The 22,358-nt window shown below is 37.9% G+C and overlaps 1 protein-coding gene across 6 annotated transcripts in view; it reads left to right on the top strand.

Annotated features, from left to right (window-relative positions):
- AFF2 (ALF transcription elongation factor 2) overlaps positions 1-22,358 on the top strand; it is a 499,551-nt gene that overhangs the window by 94,216 nt on the left and 382,977 nt on the right. The window lies entirely within an intron of this gene.

Raw genomic sequence — 22,358 nt, 5'->3', positions numbered from 1 at the left:
ACAGTCTAATGAAGGAGACAATATACAGATAGCTATGTGGCAGCATACTATAGACATGATAAATAGGAAATAATCAACACAGGGAAGACACTAGAATGAAGTGGGGTTGGAAAAGGGTTCGAATAAATGGTAGGATTTAAGCTGGGACTTGAAGAAAGACAGGAGGTAGAGATGAGGGAGGAAAGCATTCCAGGCATGGGGATAGCTAGTGGGAGATAGTACATTCTTTTTCAAGGAGCAGCAATAAGGCTGGTGTTATTAGATAAAAGAGTGCATGGGTCACTATAAGGTATAAGAAGATTGGCAGTGGCAGAGGAAGGGACGGGGACAAGTTATGAAGGACTTTGAATGCCACATAGATTTTATATTTGATCCTGGAGGTGATAGAAGTCACTGGATTTTATTGAGTGTGGGTTGGGGTGATATGGTTGGACTTCTACTTTAGAAAAAAATTACTTTGGTGGTTGATGGTGAAGGATAGACTGGAATAGGGAGTGGCAGGCAGACCCACCAGCAGGCTATTGTATAAGTCCAAGAGTGAGGAGCTGAGAAGCGTACTGCCTAATGGTGGCAGTGTCAGGGGGACATATTCAAGAGATGCCACAAAGGAATCAATAGGCCATGACAACAGATTCGATATGGGGTGTGAGAGAGAGTGAAAGGTCAAGGATGACACCTAGATTGGCAGCCTAGGGGACTGGGAGGATAGTGGTACCTTTAAGAGTCAGAGGGAACTTAGGAAATGGAGAGAGTTTTGGGGGAAATGTAATGAGTTCAGTTTGGGGCATGTTAAGTTTAAAATATCTATAGGACATCCATTTCAAGTTGTCTGAAAGGAATTTGGAGATGTGAGACTAGAAGTCAGGAGAAAGGTTAGGTAGGGCTGTTTAAGTAGACGTGAGTAATTGGTATTGTGGAAATGGGCATCATCCTAAGAGAAGAAGTATAGAGATGCTTACCATAACATTTTCCTCCATTTTGAAAGATTGCACTCCTGACCATGAGCATCATCTATGAATAGGTATGACAGAAAGTGTCCATGCAAGACTGAAAGCCCTTTCTTCTGGGTCCATGTAAAGCTCTTCCCTAGACTAGCACCTACAGCTGTTACCCCAAAAGCTTTGTGGCCAGCTAAACACCAAACATGGTGGAGCTGGGAGGGAAGGAGGGCAAAACTTTATTTTTTCAAGCTGCATATCAGGCAGGCTTGTCAGCTTCAGTCCTTTCTTAGCCACCCACAATTAAACCACATTGCTTTAGGTCATGCTTCAGTGCATCCTGTTCCTTCGCCTTCTCTGCCTGCTGTGATTGCCATACTTCAGTTTTCTTTAAAAAATCTTGTAATTCAGGCTGGTCCCTACTTAAAGGCTGGCCATTTTCTTCTCTCCTGAACCCCTCCCTCCTGCCCCCACCAGATTAGTCCCACTTGTTAAGTTTTGACTGTATTTAAAAGAAATCTAGAAAATCTACACCTTCTGAATGGATTTTAAAGATGAATTCAAGGTAGGAAACTTATTTTCTTGATTAAAGGTAGAATTTCAGGAGCAATGCTGAAGGTCTTTTAGCCCATCAAACCTTGGACAAACTGCCCACTTCAATCCTCTTATCTAAACAATTACAATGAAGAAATCCTTGGAAAACCACCTACATTTGATTATGATGTCCCTAGCTCAAAGATAGGCAGCCCTCAAGCATTATGCTCATTTTCAAGAGGTTCTATAAGCTTTCTGTGCTGTTTAAAGAGTTTCTCACATGGAGACAGATTGACATATGGACATCTGATAAAGTGTTTATTCCAGTCAGATCTAATTAAAAAGCAATTTGGGGTCAAAGGGCAGGCTGCATGAAGGGAGAGATCACTAAGGATATCTACATATAGGAAACAAGGTGCTAGACATGGAGGGGAAGGAATTATTTCCTGGCTACCTTAGCATTCTTTTCCGTTAAATATTTGAGGGTCATAAGAGGTGACTAGGCTTCTGGTCCAAGATGTATAGGGAATGGAAAATAGATGGGTTTCTGTGCTATGTCCCCTTTGATTTATTTCCCCAATTGGCCTTTTTCTCTTCTCTGAAGAAGCCTGCCTTTCACACAGCCCTTCTTCCTTTCCTGTCACCTCACTCATATCTCTCTTAGAAGCCGAGCAATGAAGACCCCTGAATCTAGAATTAAGCTGGTCAGTCACTCTTGTTTTTTGGTGGCAGTCCAGTGGAAATGTAGGCTAAAGAAGGAATAGGCATTATCAGTCCAGTTAATGTTTTTGGGTTTTCCATGCAATTCAATTCTCATTTTACTTCTTTCCCCCTTCATCATAATAGATGATTGAGTATATATGCTCAAGGAAGAGTTTTCACACAGTTCTAGAATACCTTTTAATTGAACTAATGTTAATTAAGCTCATTCTACATCTAGAGAGCATGGTAGAAATTGGAACTTTGTGAATGTAAGGTTTTGCATCATTTTTTTTCCCTGTTCTTTCTCCATGTTTATATCTTATTTCCCCAATTAGACTGTAAGCTTCCTGCTAGAAGGACAGTCTTTCAAAGCTGATTATCTTTAAATATTGCTATTGCTATGGAAATTTTTCTCCTGGTTCTGCTCACTTGACTTCAAATCAAGTCGTACAGACCTTCCCAGGTTTTTCTGAAACCATTCCCTTCATCATTTCTTATGACACAATAGTATTCCATCACAGTCATATACCGCAACTTGTTCAGCCATTCCCCAATTGATGGGCGTCTACTCGCCTTCCAATTCTTTGCCACCATGAAAAGAACTGCTATAAATGGTTTTGTTTATATGGGTCCTTTTCTTCTTTCTTTGATCTGCTTGGGGTATAGCCCTAGTAGCAGTATTGCAGGGTCACAGGATATGCAGAGTTTAATAGCTTTTTGGCCATACTTCCAAATTGCTTTCCAGAATAGTTAGTCTAGTTCACCAATAGTACATTAGTGTGCCCATTTCCCCACATCTCTTCCAGCATCTGTCATTTACTATTTTTGTCATCTTAATCTGATGAGTGTGAGGTGATACCTTAGAGTTGTTTTAATTTTCATTTCTCTAATTATTAGTGATTGAGAGAATTTTAACATATGGTTGTTGATAGCTTTGATTTCTTCCTCTGAAAATTGCCTATTCATATCCTTTGACCATTTATTAATTGGTGAATGGCTCTTGTAAATTTGACTCAGTTCCCTATATTTTTTTGGTTCTTACATTTTTTTGGTCCTGTAATTTTTAGCATTCTTCTTTAAAATTTTGACTTCTAAATTCTCTCCCTTTCTTTAGCCCTTCTCCCACTCATTGAGAAGGCAAGGAATGTGACACCCATTATACATGTGAAATCATGCAAAACATGTTTCTGTATTAGTTATGTTTAAAAGAAAAAGGCAAGAAAAAGAAAGTGAAAATCATTATGCTTCAATCTGTACTTAGAGTTTAGTTCTCTCTCTGGAGGTGAATAGCATTTTTCATCATGAGTCCTTTGGAATTGTCTTGGATCATTGTACTTATAAGAGTAGCTAAGTCTTTCATATCTGTTTTCTATTTAAGTATTCTATTTCCTGTTTTTGTTAATCTAGGCATTTCATATTTTTACAAGTATTTGTCTATTTCATTTAGATTGTGACTTTTGTTGGCATATTGAACAAAATAGCTCCTAACAATTGCTTTTATTTCCACTTCATTGGTTGTGTATTCACCTTTTTCATTTTTGTTACTGATAATTCGGTTTTATTCTTTTTTTTTTTCAAAATCAAATTAGCCAATGGTTTGTCTATTTTCTTGTTTTTTTCCCTCCTAAACAACTCCCAGTTTTATTTATTAGGTTTTTTAAAAAACTTTCAACTTTGTTAATTTGATTTTCCAGGATTTCTATTTTGGTGTTTCATTGGGGAGTTTTAATTGGTTCTTTTTCTAGTTTTTCTTAGTTGCATGCCCAATTTCTTGCTCTACTCTTTCTCTTGTTTACCAGTTTAAGTATTTAGAAACACATATTTTCCCCTAAGTAGTGTTTTGGTTGCATCCCACAAATTTCAGTATGTCATATTATTGTTGTCATTATCTTTAATGTAATTATTGATTGCTTCTATGATTTATTCTTTGACCCACTAAATTTTTAGAATTAGGTTATTTAGTTTCCAATTAATTTTAATCTATGCTTCAAAGGCCCTTTATTGAATATAATTTTATTTTATTATTGTAAGAATAGGCTGCATTTAACATTTCTGCTTTTCTACATTTGTTTCTGAGGTTTTTATGGTCTAATACATGATCTTTTTTTGTGATGGTACAATGCACAGTTGAGAAATAGGTATACTCCTTTCTATTCCCATTTATTATTTTCCAGAGGTAATATTTTTCATATCTAACTTTTCTAAAATTCTCTTTACCTCCTTAACTTTTTTTTGTATTTATTTTATGGTTAGCTTTATCTAGGTCTACAAGGGGGTAAATTGATATCCCCCACTAGTATAGTTTTATTATCTATTTTATCCTGTAATTCATTTAATTTTTCCTTTAAGAATTTGGATGCTATGCTATTTGATGTGTATATGTTTAGTATTGATATCAGTTGATTGTGATACCTTTTAGCAAAATTTAATTTCCTCAATTACTCATTTTATCGAGATCTATTTTTGCTTTTGTTTTGTCTGAGATCACAATTTCCAGCTTGGCCTGTTTTCTTTCGCTAAAGCATAATAGATTATTCTCTAGCTCCCTATTTTTACCATATGTGTATCTTTGTTTCAAGTGTTTTTTCTTGTAAACAATATATTGTTGGACTCTGGCTTTTAATTTATTTAGCTGTCCTCTTTTGTTTTATGGGAGAATTCATCACATTCAAAAACTGAATATTTCCCTTCATCCTTCTCTTTTTTACCTGGTCTTTTCCTGAAGAGTCTGCTTTGATTCTGACCACTGCCTCCCTTAATACATCTTCTCTCTTATCCTCCTCCCTACTTTCTCTTAACTGCTTTCCCTCCTGCTTCCCTGTTGAGTAAGATGAATTTCTGTACTCAACTGTGTGTATATGTTTATTCTTTCATCCTTTTCATATGAGGGTGAAGTTCAAGTGTTGCCCACTCTCCCCCATTGTCCCTTTCATTGTAAAAACTCTTCCTCTGCATACCCCATTTATATGAAGTAGTTTTCTCCATTCTTCTTCTTCCTTTTCTCCTCTCAGTGCATTCCTCTTTCTCACCCTCCCATTCTTCTTTTGCAATCATCCCAACATAATAGAATCAAACCTAGACTCTCTCTCTAATTAGAGTCCCTCTAAGAGCCCTAGTAATGATAAAGTTCCAAGGGGTCACATATATTTTGTCCCCATATGAGAATGTAAACAGTTTAACCTTATTTAGTCTTTAAGATTTCACCCTCTTGCTTACCGTTTTATGCTTCTCTTGAGCCCTGGGTTTGAATATCACATTTTCTCTTCAACTCAGGTCTTTTCATCAGGAATGCTTGAAAGTCTCCTGTTTCATTAAATGTCCATTTTCCCCCAGTAGAATTATATTCATTTGTTTTCTGGGTAGGTTATTCTTGGCTGTAAGCTGAGGTCATTTGCCTTCTGGAATATCCTATTCTAAGCCCTCCACTTCTTTATAGTTATGGTTGCTAAATCTTTTGTGATTCTGATTGTAGCTCCTTGGTATGTGAATTATTTCTTTCTGATTACTTGCAGTACTTTTTCCTTGACCTTAGACTTAGGGATTTTGGCTATAATATTTCTAGGAGTTTTCATTTTTGGGATTCTTTCTGGGAGGTGACTGGTGAATTCTTTCAATTCTACTTTACCCTCTGGTTCTAAGATATCTAAGCATTTTCCTTTCATATTTCTTGAAATGTGATATCTGCGCTCCTTTTTTATGGCTTTCAAATCATCCAATCATCTTAAATTGTCCTTCTTGGATATATTTTCCAGGTCAATTTTTTTTTTTTACTTTGAGATATTTCATTTTTCTCTTCTATTGTTTAAGTCTTTTTGACTTTGTTTTTACATTTCTTGATGTTTCCTGCCATCATTACCTTTCATTTGGCCCATTTGAATTTTTAAGAAGTTATTTTCTTCAGCAATGTTATATACCTAGTTTATAAGCTATTAATTCTCTTTTCATAACTTTCTTGCATAACTCTCCTTCTTTGCCCCCTTTTCATCTATCACTCTTAATTGGTTGTATAAATGTGTGTGTGTATGTATCTTTTTTCATTTTTCTTTGTCTTCTAAGAATTCTTGTTGGGTTTGTTTCCAATCTGCATTTTTCTTTGAGTCCTTCCTTGTAGATGTCTTCAAGTTGTTTTTTTCTCCTGTGTTTGTGTCTTGAACCTTCCTATCACCATAGTAATTCTTTATGCTCAGATTTTCTTTTTTGTTTGCTCATTCTTCCTGTCTGCTTCTTGAACTTTGGACTTAATGTTATTGTGTGGCTGTGCTCATTTCTGGGGAGGTTATCTAGCCTGAGCTTCTGTCTTTTTATGATCTGCTATTTTCACAGCCCAGTTTGAAGGCCTACAGGTTTTATTGCTTCCAAAGTAGGGTCGTTTGGGGTGAGAAGTATTCACGTCCTTTGGGCTCTATAAGCCCAAGTTGAGCTCTGTAATTTCTAGACCTAGATTTGCATCTGTTGGCTTGTATGTTGCAGAATTTTCATAGACTACTACTGGACTCAGTCACTGTTGGCCTACTAGTAGTTTCTGCAGGTTCAGAGTGACTAAACTGCTTGACTCTCCTTTGGTGTTGCTTTTCTGCCCTGATTATTCCACTGAAGCCTTATTATGGGGCTAAGGGTTAGAACTTAGTTCCTCTTCTGCTCTTGGACTCAGAGCCACACAGCTAAGTTTTTGGAACTTTTTCCTTACTCAGTACACAGCTATGGCCTCTCTCTCACATAACCACAACTACTTCTCTCCATCTTGGAACTATGACATAGAACTGGGTAATGGCTGACAGGGCTACCAGCTGGTACCTATTCCTGCTCCCAGTACTGGTTCCCCTGGGTTCCCATGGAATCTCTTTCTGCTCCACTGCCTCCAGCCTTGGTGATCAGTCACAGCCTTTTTACTTTGTGTGGGTGCTAGACTGCTCCTTAGCAATGTCCCTGTCACTGCTGCTTCTGCTGATACTGTGCTAGTTCCTGGACAACCTCCACCCCAGTGTCTGCATACCTCTCTGTCTCTTTCTGTCTCTGTCTCTTCCTAAGCTTCCCTGGGCTGGAAAAATGACTCTGTGAGTTTTTATTAGCTTTCTTGATTAGAATTTGGTATAGTAATTTTTTTTTAGGTTGTTTGTGGAGGAGTTGTGTTGGGTGAGTTTTGCAAAATTGCTAACTCTCACTCTACCATCTTGACTCCACCTCCAATATAGGCTATTTTGATTTAGCACTGGGAACTTTTATATGAAATTTTACATGTTATTGGATCAGATTATTTTGTTATTTATGGCAAATGATTAAAGTTGCATGGTATAATTTTTTAAGCATTTGCTTTTGAAATTTATTTGGATGTTTGGACTACGTTGTTGGAACCTTGATCACAGTATAGGTATTTCAATCACTCTGAACTCCTACAGTTTCCCTGGCTTCCTGTGCTTGTTTAGCAGTCCTTGTAAGGTAATAAACCTTAGTTAATGTCAAAACAGAGCCTGCAGGACTTTGAACTAGTACTTAAGATTCTGCCCTATCACAATATTGTTATGTCTTTGAAAAGAGAACAGATGCCAATGCTGAAGAGTTATTGCAGGGATGCAACTCAAGGATGCATCATGAAGACAGTTGCCAGTGTTTTCTTTCTGTCTTTAAGTAATTAGGCTATCATTCCATCCTTATGACTTTTGTCTGTGATTGACAGCAATGGTTTTGCTATGACAGGAAGGCAATGGCATTAGTGTCTGAGCATACATACCTCCTCTTCTGTATTTTGATAATAATATTTATGATGAATGCTTGATCACAGGCTACACACACTATGCTTAGTGAAGCATTCAGTGACAAACACTTGCTTAGTGCCAATTTGTCCTAATACTTTGGTTATCTGATTGGCTTCAATTTCTTCAGGTTTCCTGTGTCATACTTCTTAAGAAAAGTACCCCAGTGTTATCCCTGTGGTGTATAATAAGCTGACTGAATTAGTTAAAAAGATGAAAAAACTTCTCATAAAATAAAATTTTAAGATCTCATCAGGATGGATGAAAAATCAGACACAATATACAACATCTTATTCACTTCTTTTTGCCAAAAAAGTTTACATAGCATTTATTAACACCTTCTCTAGGCTCTTAGTACTGCAAGTGAATGGCTTTAGTATTTTGATCTGGAGTTGCAGTCTGCTAAAGGGTGCTCTTCCTCTCCAAAGGCACGTTGCATTTTCCAGCATTCTTTAGGGCATGTTGGGAGAATGGCATGGACATCTTGAATAATTAATATGGTTTTCAGGACAGTTGTCATGGAAACCAAAACAGTGTCACTTATTTGGATTATGAGAATTAGGCAGATTTTGAATTTTACATTTAACCAAGTGAGGTGGCCATCCCCCAAAGACAGAAATATTTCCCAATCCTCTTAGCACAGTAAAATGAAACACTTAGTTGTGAGGCTCATCAAGCCTCTGTAGCCAAGTCCTTTAAAGCATTTTCATCTTTCAAACTACCTAATTGTTTTCCTTTGCTTTATAGCTGGACTCTTTTTAAAATTAAGATGTTTTCATACACTAAACTTGGTTTTCCTGCTTTGCTTATTGCTCCTCAAGGCTATGGGTATGGGCTTTCTTTTTTATTGAAGAGAAAATTTCTTTCTTAATTTATAATCCTATACCCTAGGCCGCTTACTGTCTTGAGTACCTCTAAGACATTTTATTATTTTCTACTGCTATTTCAAATCTCTGATGATATTAGAATGTAGGATTTTCAAGCATTAGTCAATTGGTATTCACTTAAGAGACTAAAAGCTTTACCACTTGAGCTTCTCAGCCTGTTCTCTTAGGCCAGCCACATGGTTTTACAAAATGTCTCTTCAGAATCAATATTGTCATTATTTGGGGTATGTATGTGGAAGAAGTCAACCAGGCAGTAGCAAAAAGCCATCATCCAGTCTCCAGTAATGTTGGCCGTGTAAAGAATAAATAAGAAATGGAAGTTATTTGTAGAGTATAAACCCTCTACTTACATAAGCCATTTGGTACTTTTCTACAATCAACCATGTTTCTAAGATTCCAAAGTCTCAATTATTCTCTCAGGCCTCAGAAAGTAAGGAATTAATAATGGTACAAGCGATGCATTCAAGACAAAAGAAGATAAAAGACATCATAACCCTCTAACTTGACCTCACTTCATCTTGGCTCTTCCTCTTTTTCAGTCATGATTAAGTGGTCTTTATTAAGGCAGACACGTACTCTAGTCTTGTCTGCCCATTCCTGGTGTTTGAAATTACCTTGCTTCATTATTTCTTTTCACTGTGTGGCATTTTAGTTTCTCTTGCAGTATTTTGGAACTACAAATTAGTACCTACATCAAGGTCATGGCTTTCTGGTGAACCCTACTGCACCAGAGGTCTTTCAGGGGAGCTTAGCTGCTGGGGCCTTTCTTTCTTGATAAGTGTTCTCAAATCTCAGCTTTCCTGTTGGTTTTAAATTGTACCTACTTGTTACCCTCTGAGAGTATTAGGCTCTTGAACTGAATTGGTGAATTAATTTGACTGAAGGTGTCTTTAATTAGGCTCCTATCAGTGTCACTAGCTACACTTCCTAAGATCCAGCTTCCTGTCGATCTGGTGATGCTGCAGTCCTTTGATTTGTTTTCCTCTCTTTAATTTCTACAGCCAGACAGTAGACTAAAGGCTTCCCAAAGGCTTCATACACACATGCACACACAACACACACACGCGCACACACACACACGTACACATATGTACACACATGCACACATACACGCTGCCTACCTCCTTTCCCAGGACCATTGCTTTTGACTGAATTATTTTATTTTCCCCGATGACATTGAGGTCTTTCCATGAAAAGATCAAGTCAGAGAAAGAAAATTCTTTGAAGTTTAAGGTATTGTCTTCATTGTTTGGGCTAGTGGGGTTAGCATTGGCTATCTCCAAGCCTCTGTCCATCAGGAGTCCTGCCTAGATGATTGAAGCTCTAAATGATAGCACACCTTTTGGGTAAGCTTTCAGAAATTGAGTGTTACCCATTTACTTGACCCCAGATCTCAATACCTTTCATAATTCTATTCTTCTGATACATCCTCCCGTTGCTTTCATTCATTATTTTCTTGAGGACAAAGTTAGCTTTCTCCACTGGCTCCTATTGAATAGCCCTATTTTTGAAGTGTTATTGTTCAGCTTACCTTCCTTCCTTACCTCCCTTGGATGCCACATTTCCATTGGGAAAATAGGCAGTCCCCTACTACAATGGGCAAGTAGAAATCCCGGTTGTGAGCTCTTCACTTTGACCCTGACAAAGTACCTTAGAATCTGCTCCCGAGGGCCCAATGCCCCATGCCCCATGCTCCAAGCCCAGGGATGGTTTCTTAAGTGCTATTTACTCTTTTGCACCTTCTCTCTTTCTCACAGCTGGGACCAAGTCAGTTGGTTCACTGTTGAGCTCTCAGTGATGGTTCTCAGGATGGTTCTTTTTTTAGCCTGGATTATTTTCACTAGCAGTTGTTATCATAAAAGGAAATAGCTATCCTGAGAGCTGGGAGCTGCTAGCTCCTCATGGAAACCTCTGAGGCCTCATATTTGTGAAGAAATTGAAATGGTGAAATTAAGCATGAATGTACTTAGATGTATTTGAACAAGTCAATATCCACTAATACAATGGAATAAGATACTTTGGAATGAGAGACATTAAACACATTCATTTAGCATAATTAATTTATTTGGTTTTATCTTCAGGTTTTATTTCATCATGTTCTTTCACTCAAAAAATATAACAGTGGTCACACTGAAATTCTGAGCTCCCATGAAAGATCATGGGCATTCAAGATAGAGAGCTGTTTGTAGTCATCATCTAGTACAAGATGAAGGACCTGAGGCCTGTTTGAAGCAGGATTCAAACCCAGTCTTCTGGCTCACAAATCTAGCACTCATTCAACTATAGCCTCCTCCTCAATAAAGGAGTGCCTTGCCCTTTGTGAATTGGAAAATGAATAAAAAAGCTCATTTGGACAGTGCCATGTTTCTATACTTCTTCCACCACCACCACCACCACCACCACCAACCCTCATTAGAGCAAGAGTTACTTGACTGGTACTTTTAAATTTTTTCAGCATCTAACTTAACTGCACAGTTATGCAGGGTTTTGGTCCCTGAAACTTCATCACTTTAATCATATATGATAGCAAATTATTTTGGAAGCTTAACTTTTCAGTGCCATAGGATATAAAATATTAGCTATCAAGTAAAATGGCAAAATCCATTAGATTTTTCAGACCCAGGAATAATTGAAATAGACCTTGGGAGGAAAAGATTTTTGTCGTGGCATTGAAATGCCATTGTCAGTTTCTGTAGCATGAATTCAAATTCTAAGTATGCCTCCTCCAGTGGACTGAATTTAGCCTTGGTATTCATTACCAAATATGTCCTGCTGTATTTTGTCTGTAAATAACATTGGAATTGTATGTATCTATATGCAGCTAAATATAGTTTTAAGTGTTAAATTCTGCCCAAGATGCCCATGTGTACAATTTTCATGGAGTTCAATGAGAGGCCAGGCACAATTTAGCTTAGCAAATAACAGACTTTTAGCAGAAGCGTCTCCATCACAGTTACAAGTATTTTGAAAATTAAAGATGATTGTTGTGTGCTAGGGTCCTGGTGAGGCAAAAAACAAGGAGTGGTCCCTAAGGATTGATTCTGGTGGTACTATTGGCCATTTCTAGCCCTAATGGAAAACCTTTTAATTACTTGTCCTCAATAATAATATTATTAAGATTTTTAAAAAATCCTACAAATTCATTTTTTAAAAAACTTAAATAAAAGTTTTTTTTAAAGGAAAAGCCATGACAGAAAGCAAGAAAATATCTTTCTACTAGAGCATATATATATATACATAGAAAAATATATACACACATTATATATATGCATATGCCTGTACACACATATATAATGTGTGTATATATTTTTCCATGTATATGCTGTGTCCCTTCAATTAAATGTAAACTTAAGAGGAAGGACTATTTTTCATTCATCTTTATGTCCTAGCATAATGTCTTATAAATACTAATACCAATACCAAAATATAGTCATTATTATTTCTTGTGTAATGTTCCTTAGCAATTAATTAATAGTTGGCAAAATATATTTTGGATGACTGGGCCTCAGGGATCCTTTGTGCCCCTAGAGACTAGTGAGCCCTTCTCTCTGTATCTAGAAATATGCTCATTTAATTCAGCTGTGGCTAATCCACCACCACACCATTGTCCTTTGAGAAAGGGAGAGTGCTAGGCTTCCCGAGGAGAGCAGTGTCCATTGGCATAGGGCAGGATCAAATGTCACTGATAGCCACAGTAGGAGGAAAGCATATTGCTAGCACAAGTTTGAAGTTCCTTGGAAGGGATTTTACAAAGCAGTCCATAATTAATGCCCAGATGGATTGTATATACAATAATTGTTCTAAGTATTTGTTCACATCACAGAGACCTTAGGTCTCTATATAATGCTAGAGGAGGTTGTAGTGGGTCTAAAGAATGGGTAGGGTCTGTATAGCTGGTGAGGACTGAAGTCATCCATGGTCATGCATGTGGGTCGAATTGGGATAAAATGAACAAATCGGTCTCACTTGGACTGATTTGGGTTTAGGTAGATGAGTAGTAGGAAACAAAGCTGGAAAGGTATGTGGGGTCACATTAGAGTGTGAAAGGCTTCAGCTGCTGGGTGAAGGAGCCTGGACTTGATCTGCAAGGCAAGAGGAATCCAAGGAACGTTTTTGAGCAGGAAATCAGTAAGTAACCAGAGTGCTTGCTCTAACCTACTTTTTAAACTAGTGATATATTTTATTTTTCACATCACCTTCCTATCTATATTTTTACTTCTTGGCATACCCAGAAAGCCATCCTCTGTAACAAAGAAGAAACAAGGAGGGAAAAGAACACAGTTCAGCAAAACTAACCAACTCATGAAACATTAATATAGGCAGTATTCCACACTCAGAGTCCCTCAGCACTGTACAGAAGGTCATGAAGTACATTTTCTCATCTCTTCTTTAGGCCCAAACTCAGTCATAATTAGACAGCTTCCAGTTCCTTTTTCTTTTTCTGTTCTTTCAGACATCTTTGTTGTTGTTGTCATCATGCATGTTGTTTCCCTGGTTCTGCTTACTTCACTAAGTCAGCTCACATAGTTCTTCCTTTGCGGTCTTCTATTCATCCTTTCTAATGATCCAGTACTATTCTATCACATTCATGTGTTGCAAATTAGTTTAACCATTTCCTACTCAACAGACGTCTTTGTTATTTTCAGATCTTCACTACCATCAATCTCAAAGTGCTGCTATCAATATTTTAGTGCATATGGGATGTTTCTTTATGCCTCTGACCTCCTTGGGAATATATGCTTAGGAGTGGCATCTCTAGGTCAAAGGCTAGGCACATTTAAATCACTCTCTTAGCCTAATTCCAAATTGCTTTCCTAGTTCCTTCAGCTGTGTATGGCAGCAGTCTTTCATATGGTTGTTTATGGTTTGAAATTTTCCCTTTGAGAACCCGTTTGTTCTTATCCTTTGATCACCTATCTGTTGGAGAGTGTCGTCTTAGTCTTTTGCTCTTGTATAAGGTCCCAGTAGATTTTGGTTCTCAGGCCTTTGTCAGAGATATTTCATGCAGAGATTTTTTTTCCCCCAACAGATCATCTGTCCAACTTCTTTTGCAAGAGCTAGTCATCTAAAAACAATAAAAACAAAACAATATCCATATAGTGTAAGTCCAAGCCCAATCAGTAATCTGTACATTTCTTGAGGCTATATTATATGCTTCCATTAGGATTTGACATTTGAGAATCGATTCCATTAGATTTCTACCAAGAGAAAACTTCTGGTGGACATGCTTTCAAATGGGAAGCATGACCCTGAAACTTCATTGATTCTAGAGATAGGCCTGTATCATATCATCTATAGGATACCATAGTTCTGTGATAAAGATAAAACAAAAGAATTTCAGCCTCACTGATTTGGGTTTTGGAAGGTTCACTAATTAATCCTAAATGATAGTTTGTATTAATATCATTCAATTTTGTAAATCTGAAAAAACAATGTCATCAGTGACTAAGCTTAAACTTTTGTATACACATAAAAACTCTCTATTGCCTCATTCCTGGGGAAGATTAAGAGAAACCAGTATCAAGTAGTGGCATCCACATTAGCTAGACTTAATCCCAGATAGGACTAAGGATTAGTGGCTTCACCACAGGCAACATTTAGTCATTTTTTCCCCCTCTATGTATGCATTATTATACATAAATACTTTGTTGAGCTATATGGCAATAGAGGAATAGTCTTGAAATTGAATTTGCAAACAAAGTCAATATACTACTAGCCACCTTATGTATGTTTAGTGGCTTCTGATCTCATATTTGCTCAAGTGTTGGTGTGGTAGAAATAGCAAGAAATGTGGTGTCTAAAGAAATGGTTTTGAATCACCATTTCCACCTACTCCTCTCTGTGACTTCAGGCACTTTGCTACTCTAGGCCTAAGGGTACTTGTTAGTCAAAGAGGGCCTGTAAAATCTCTTCTGGTGTTAGATCTAAGACTTAAATTGAGGCTCTGGTGATATCTGTGAGGAAGGGAGGTCAAGGATTGCCTTCCTTTGGCTGAATCTGTTATTTTATCAATGCAGTCAGTCCCTCCACTACTGTAAACTCCAGCTTCTCTGGGTCATCTCATCCTGTGTCATTCTTGACCTTGTTTTTCCATGGATTCTTCATAAATGAGTTAACCAACGGCCAGGAGCCTTCTGGTTGTTCTATTAGTATCTGAACTCTACTGGTATAGCACTTGGTCTGCCTATCCCCATTTTACAAATGAGGAAATTGAGGCATGTCGAAGCTACTGAAGCTGTCACATATCCCTCTCCTTCAAGATGCCAAGCATGTCTTTCCCTCAAGCTTCTCACCCCTCTTTCTTCTTCTGCCTCATTCCTCCCAGAATTTTCTGCAAACCATCCTAGACACACTGCCTTCCAAAGTTCTTCTTCAATATATCTAGTCTTGGGCACCCAGGGTTTGGATCCCTCACAGGGCAGAGCTGTATTCAAGAGAAAAGGCGATCAAAAAAGATAATATATAAAATTTCTGTTACTTGAAATTTCTGGGCTTTTTCAATAACAAAATCAACACAACTAGATTAAGATGGAAGACCCTCAACTAGAGGGGAAAGATCTTTGCATCAAATAGCTTTGATCAGGGCCTGAGAGCCAAGATCTATAGGGAACTAACGCAAATATGTAAGACTGAAAGACATTGCCCAAAAGATAAGTAGTCATAGAGTATGAACAAGTATTTGTCAAAACAGTAATTACAATCTGTTAACTATCGTATGAAAAATGGATATAAATCGGTAATAATAAGAAAAAAATTTTTTAAAAAAACTTTGATATTTCACCTTCTGTCAGCCACATTGGCAAATATGACAGAAGGAAAGATAATCAGTGTGGTTGTTCAGTTGTTTTTCCATTGTGTCCGACTCTTTGTGACCCCATTTGGGGTTTTCTTTGCAAAGATACTAGAGTAGTTTGCCATTTCTTTTTCCAGCCCATTTTATAGATGAGGAAACTGAGGCAAAGAGGGTAAAGCGATTTGCTCAGGGTCACACAGCTAGTGTCTGTGGCCAGATTTGAACTCAGGAAGATGAGTCTTCTTGACTTCAGGCCTGTCACTCTATCTACTGTGTCACATAGCTGTGTCGGGGATGATCAATAGTCAAACGTTTATTAAGCAGCTACTATGTGCCAGGCTCTGTAGTCAGTGCTAGAGATATAGATAAGAAAAAGAAAAACAGTCTGTGTCCTCAAGGAGCTTGCCATCCAATGGAGAAAGACAATGCACAAAAAGAAGTTGAAAAGTGGGTAGAGGGGCACCAGAGAGCACCCAATGTATTCCTGGAGTTGAAATCAAGCAGAGCAGCTGATGGAAAACAAAGAGTTAGCTGAAAAAATTCCGAGCCCTTTCTGTAGAGGAAAGCTTGGAAAGGAGTTTATTGCTTCTCTTTCCAACCCTGCAATCAGAGGGGAAAAGTACCTGAAAGTATTGAGTATCAAAACTGAGTTCATTACGGTGGTGCTGAGATTTCAAGTGATGGGCTTATTAGCCTCGGAGGTGGGGGTGGCATGATGTTTGAAACCAACCAGAGCAGCTGATGGAAAATGAGGAGCTATAAAGTGATATAACCATTCTGGAAAGCAATTTGGAACTATGCTCAGAAAGTGATCAAAATGTCCATATCCTTTGACTCAGGGAACCTGCAAGACATATACTCCAAGGAAGTACCATATATACCAAAATATTGATAGTAGCACTTTTTGTAGTAGCCAAGAATTAGAAACATTGTAGAGGCCTATTGATTCAAGAATGATTAAACATAAACATCATGGAATATTACCATGTTGGAATGAATGATGAATATGAAGGATGCAGGGAAGCAAGGGAAGATGTATGTCAGTTGATACAAAGGGAAATAAGCAGAATCAGGAAAATCATATTGACAGTGATTACAACATTATCAATGGAAACAGCTTCCACAACAAAAAATGAATCCAAATAAAATGCAGTTATAATGAACAAACTCTTTGCTGAAGAAGAGAGATGAAAATGTACCCTCTCTTCTTTGTAGAGATGGGGGACTATGGAGGACAAACCTAGTATATACTATTGGACTTCATGAAGTTAATTAATTTTTCTGAGCTGCGTTTTTCCCCTTTCTTGTAAGGGATGACCCTCTAGGTGGGGGAGGGTATTTATGGGAAATAGAAGTGATGTAAAAACAAGATACCAATAAAATTTTTAAAGGAGATATCAGAAAAAATACATTACTGCATCAATACCAATAAACAGCAATAAACATTTCTTGAGTACTTATTTTATATTCAGTGTTGTGAGTAGGCCTAGAGATGGAGAGAGACCTAACACATGTTTCCTGCTCTCAAGGAACTTATCAGCTATTTGGAGAGACAGGATGAAGATATAAAAAGAGACATAGCAATGGATTTGGCACTGAAATGTGCTAGATGGTTTAGACAACTGTTCTTTGCTTTTGTTCCTGTGTGCAGATGGGGTCAAAGATTAGTCAAATTAAACTGCTTTTAAAGTACAGGGTTCAGTGGGTGTATTTTTAAGTGTATAAATATCTGCCTTATTGAGGACCATGTCTGTGAAGGGCTTTAGAATTTAATTTTCTATGTAATATTATAATTAATGTAGTGCTTTGAGTGAAAATGCAATAAATTTCAAAATGAAAAGTATGTTTGGATGATTACAAAATTGAGGTTGAAATAAGCTCTGGTGAACAAGGTGATGGATATAATGTTTTGCTAATCTTTTCAACCCCATAACCTCAAGAGAAATGAATTTTATACCAAATATGAAGTAATTTGCAGCTGATTTCACAAGATTAGACAGAACTGCCAGATTAATTAAAAAAACCCATGAATTACTATTGAAGAATGTTAATATAGTCTGATTTAGCGATTCTCCCCCACTAGACTTCACTTGCTTAGGGCAAGTTTTTCCTGGGGTCTTTGCTATGGGGATCCCACGCAGCTTGTAGTGACTTTGCCTGAACCAACCCTCTAACCATTTACACTCAAAGAAAGATACTGATTCTGACCAACCAAGTAAAGGAAAGGAGGAGAGCAAAGAAGGAATTGGGCAAGGACAGAAATGTGCCATGAACTATGGTGAAGTCTTGACCTCCCCGTCCCCCTTCCTCTCGCCTCTTAAGCCCAAGTAGCAGGAAGCTGGAGCATCCCTACAGGGGTCCATGCACCAATGGTGGGGAAGAGCCAAAGAGTTAGTGATATTAAATGCAAGAAAAGGATTGGAACGCTGAAAATCTCAAGAAAGCTTGAATGAAATCTAGCCCTGGGACAGAGACAATTGTAAAAAGAGAAAGAAGAAGGACTAAGACCCCAGAGAGAAGCCAAAATACACTTCAAAAATTTTAACATAAAGGAAGATGAACCGATATTGCCTAATGAAAGGTAGAATCTTTTTTTTATTTTTAAAATTTTTCAATTTTTGGTAGAATCTTTTGAACTCCCCAGAGATCATGGAATAACAGAAAGGCATTTTGGAATGATTTAAAAGAGAAATGCAGTTCATAAAAGAAGAAATTAGAAATGAATTTAGGTCAGAAATTAGAAATCTCAATACAGAAATTATAGCTTAAAATTCAGAATTAAGAAGTACGATTAGTGAAGTAGAAAAATTGATGATAGAGAGTTGATCCCAAGAAATAGAAGCTATGAGAGAGAAGAACACATTTGGAACATAATTTGAATGGCTTTACAGGCGTAGAAGGACGTAGGAAATAAGAGGTGAAGAGCAGTGTGGTCAAGTGGAAAGAAATTGGCCTTGGAGTTAGGAAGACCTTCGTTCAGGTCCTTTCTCTGACCTATACATATTTTGTCTGTGACTAAGCAAATCGCAACCTCTCAGCACACCCTCTTCTCCACCCCAGGTACTTTTCTGAGACAGAAGCTGCCTGGTGACTTATCTATATCAGCAGAGGGAGTTCTCATACCAGGAGTTCCCCAGACTACCCTCTCTTCCTCCCTCCCCCGCAAGGACAACAACAAAGCAGACAGATGCTGTGAGCAGGCAGAAATCTGAGCATACAAAGAGATACCCTTAAAAAGAAACATTGCAGTACTTCACCTTTATTTCCTTGCCTAGTTGCCTAGTGAAAGAGGTGATTATTTAATAGATCATATGAGTATGGTTCACTTAATTCCAAATAACTCTGACAGTGTTGTCTAGTGAGCCCTGAGTTATAGCCAATTTCTACTGAAGAAGCTTTTGCATTGATTTTATGAACATTATTTATTTTAGTGGCTCTATGCATATTTATGTTTGGAATTCACAGCCATATTTGAAATCAATCCATTCTTATTTGTTTTTATTTTATGCAATTTTGTTGGCTCTCAGTCCTGCAGCACATGGCCTCAAATAGAATGAGCTCTTGGTGAGCGTTTGTTGATGTGATGGATTTTGTATAAGCTTTTTGGTATTTCTCCCCCAGTGTCAATAACACAAGACCTTCCTTAGTGAGCGGCAATGTGATTGAAGTGAAGTGAGCTTGTCATTTGTAAGAATGGTTACGTACCACTCTTGGCAGATTAAAAAAACTAAAACAAGGAGGGAAGATAACTTGATCCATTCCTGTCTCCAGGCTGTTTCTATGTACAGCAAATATGCTTGTGGGGGTTAAGCATGTAACAGCTTTCCATGTTGATGAAATTTCAGTGCTAAGTTCAAAAGAGTAATATTTGTTCATATGTATAAATGGAGACATCACTAATAAAATTTCAAGTCTTTCGGAGTAATAATTAGTTGTGATGGGATGTAAGGCAGTTGTGTTGTATTTTTAAGGATTCCATACCCAACATTGGTGACCAAATGACAATATACAGTAGGCAGTGTGAGTTTTGAAGAGTTTTTGTATTATCAGGTCGCTGCTTTGTTAGATCTTTCAGCTTTTCAATTTGCTAATTTTTACCAAAATATCAAACAAAGGGGGAAAATAAGCTATTTATATATCCTAATCCTGGATACCAATAAAGATCACATTTTAGCTGGTGAAGTTGAATAGTGGTGAGTCAACCTTCAGAAATTCTCATGTCAAATTTCTTTGAAGACCAGTTATTTCCTGTTCAAAACCAAAACACCTGAATATCCAACAATCCATTTCCCTCTTTCTGGGAAAAGTTGCCTTTTAAGTGACACCAGAAAAATCAAAACATTGTACAATTTATGCTGGCTGAACACAGGGAAATTATGTTTGTTTGGGCACCTCTGTGTTTAGTCAGAGGTTTTTCTTCTGTCCTTGATTGTTAAAGCAAACTGATACGAAACTAGATTAAAGTATCTCTAGGTACCATTGACATATCAGTTGATGCCCTGTCAGTCCTGGCACCAGGTAGGAATATGTTGGCACACTTTGATTTTGTTCCATCAACTCCCAGCAGCCATCAGGGGAATCGTTATATTTCTCAGAGTGAAAAACATTGAAATTGTGGCTCTTAGCAGCCAATCTACAGAGCATGTGGCAAGTGAAGAGCTCAAATTCATTGGTATTAGTGGCAAGAAACCCACACTGCTCTAATCACACATCTCAGTTCAGGGACAAGGCAGTCATCTTGATGGACTTTTGAGAACTCTCTCCTTCAAACATAAGGAGAAAACTCAGGCATAAGATGCTAACTCTCCCATCTTGACTTCTTTAATTTGCTGTCAGTGATGCCACTGATGTGAATTTTGGCAGGGTTAATTGTAAGGAATTAAAAAGCCACTCAGAACAGACTGGACCCTTTGCATGCCAATCAAGAGCTGGTTCTGGCATGAGAAAATTTCTTCATTAATATACAGCCCCAAAGGGCTACTTCATGCAGCTTTTTGAATGTGAATCAGAAACTCCCAGAGCCCCTGCAGGATGCTGGAGAAGTAGAATTCAAAGGAGGTTGACTGCTACTTTTATAGCTTCAGGGGAATGATGCAAGGAATTCCTGGCAATCACCTGGCTAGTGACATTTGGAAAGCAGGCTTCAGAAATTGTCATGCGGGCATGATACGGGCTTCAAATTATGGTTTAAAATATCTTCTATGCCCTAGCAGTACAGGAGGCTCTGTGTTTCCCTCTTGTGATCCAGGCAGCAGCTGCTGACATGTTGCATGTTAGAAGCACTGCACTGCCATTGGCTACTAGTTGGTGTGGCCCTGGAACACCCCTGGGGCACATATTCATCCCCTAAGAAAATGTCACCAGTTTGTTCGAAGCTCAATACTTCCCCCTTCAACCCAACATTAAAGAGCAATCTCATTATGCCAAATACATTGCAGAGAGTAAACTGTGAACAAATCTTAACACAAATAGTACAGCTGTAAAGCATCCGTGGCAAAAGGATTCTCATATGCTAGTGTTTAATTTATATTTTTGTAGCCTCAAAAAGCCACTTTACTGAACAAATCTGCTTGGAAGTGGAGCCAGGTAACACAGGAAAATACTGCTGGAATATTAACTTTCAGAAGAACTACAGTTCTATTGTGAAGAAGATTAGGTACTTAGTCCCATCCCAGAGTAACTCTCAGATATTAAGACCCTGTTCCAGAGCTCTAGTGTGGGGCTCACATGATAATCATTAGCATACAACAAGGAGAAAGCCATTCATGTGCATTACTCCTTTCCATAGAAAACGGAGTTGGCAGTGCCAACACAGGCCTATTTTTTGCTTTGCTTGCTGTCATATAAGTAGAGAAGCCAATCTATGACTAGAACAAAAGAGTAAAAATATAAAATTCTGGTTTAAGATGACAGATTTCTCAGAGCAGCATAAAATGTGAAAGACCGAAGTATTCTCTGTCCTGGTTATTTTCTTTTAACTGGAGGTAGTGGAGGGAGATGCAGTGGGAAAAGATTTCTGAATTTGGAATGAGTTCCTATATTCAAATGTTGGCCCTGTTGATTGCTATTAGTGTGAACGTGGGCAAGTCCTTTAAACTCTTTCTATGCTCATTTTGTTAAGTGAGGAAGCTGAACTGCATGACCTCTGAGATTGCTCCCCCCTCCCACTCAGTGATCTTGAGGGGCAATGCATTCCAATCTAAGATCTTCCACTAGTTCACTTCTTCCAAACCATTTACCCTCTCTGATGCAGGTTCTTTACTTGCAAAATGAAGGGACTTCAATGATTTGATCTCAAAACTTCCTTACAGCCCTGAGGTTATAAGATTCCATCAGATGCTACCAACAGTTAGTGTTCATATCCTTTTTTGTGGTTTGTATCCCTTTGCTGCACCTGCCTGATTTCTCTGTGGGGCTTTAATATCTCCAGGCCCCTAGAACTTTGTTGGCATTTTATGCATTATTCTCTCTGCTGCCTAAGCCTTTAGACACCCTGATAGCAATTTGGGTCTAGAAAGAGGCCTTGCCTCTGTCAAAGCACCAGAGTATCGTTTAGTACAGGGATATTTTTGTCATGTAATGCCTCAAGGACCAGAAGAGTACCCTGGTGGCCAAAAAGAGTTAATGTGTCTCCCTAAGCACCTAAAAGTGAGTTCTGAAGAGTCAATCAGGCATCAGAGTTTTTTTAAAAAAATATTTTTATAGCTCTCTTTTGTTTTTTTTACCACCTTCATATCCAAATATATCCTTTTCT

The sequence above is a fragment of the Phascolarctos cinereus genome, unplaced genomic scaffold (assembly GCF_003287225.1).
Source record: "Phascolarctos cinereus isolate Bilbo 61053 unplaced genomic scaffold, phaCin_HiC Scaffold_8;HRSCAF=390, whole genome shotgun sequence".
Lineage (NCBI taxonomy): Eukaryota > Metazoa > Chordata > Mammalia > Diprotodontia > Phascolarctidae > Phascolarctos > Phascolarctos cinereus.
This window is presented reverse-complemented; position numbering and strand designations above follow the sequence as displayed.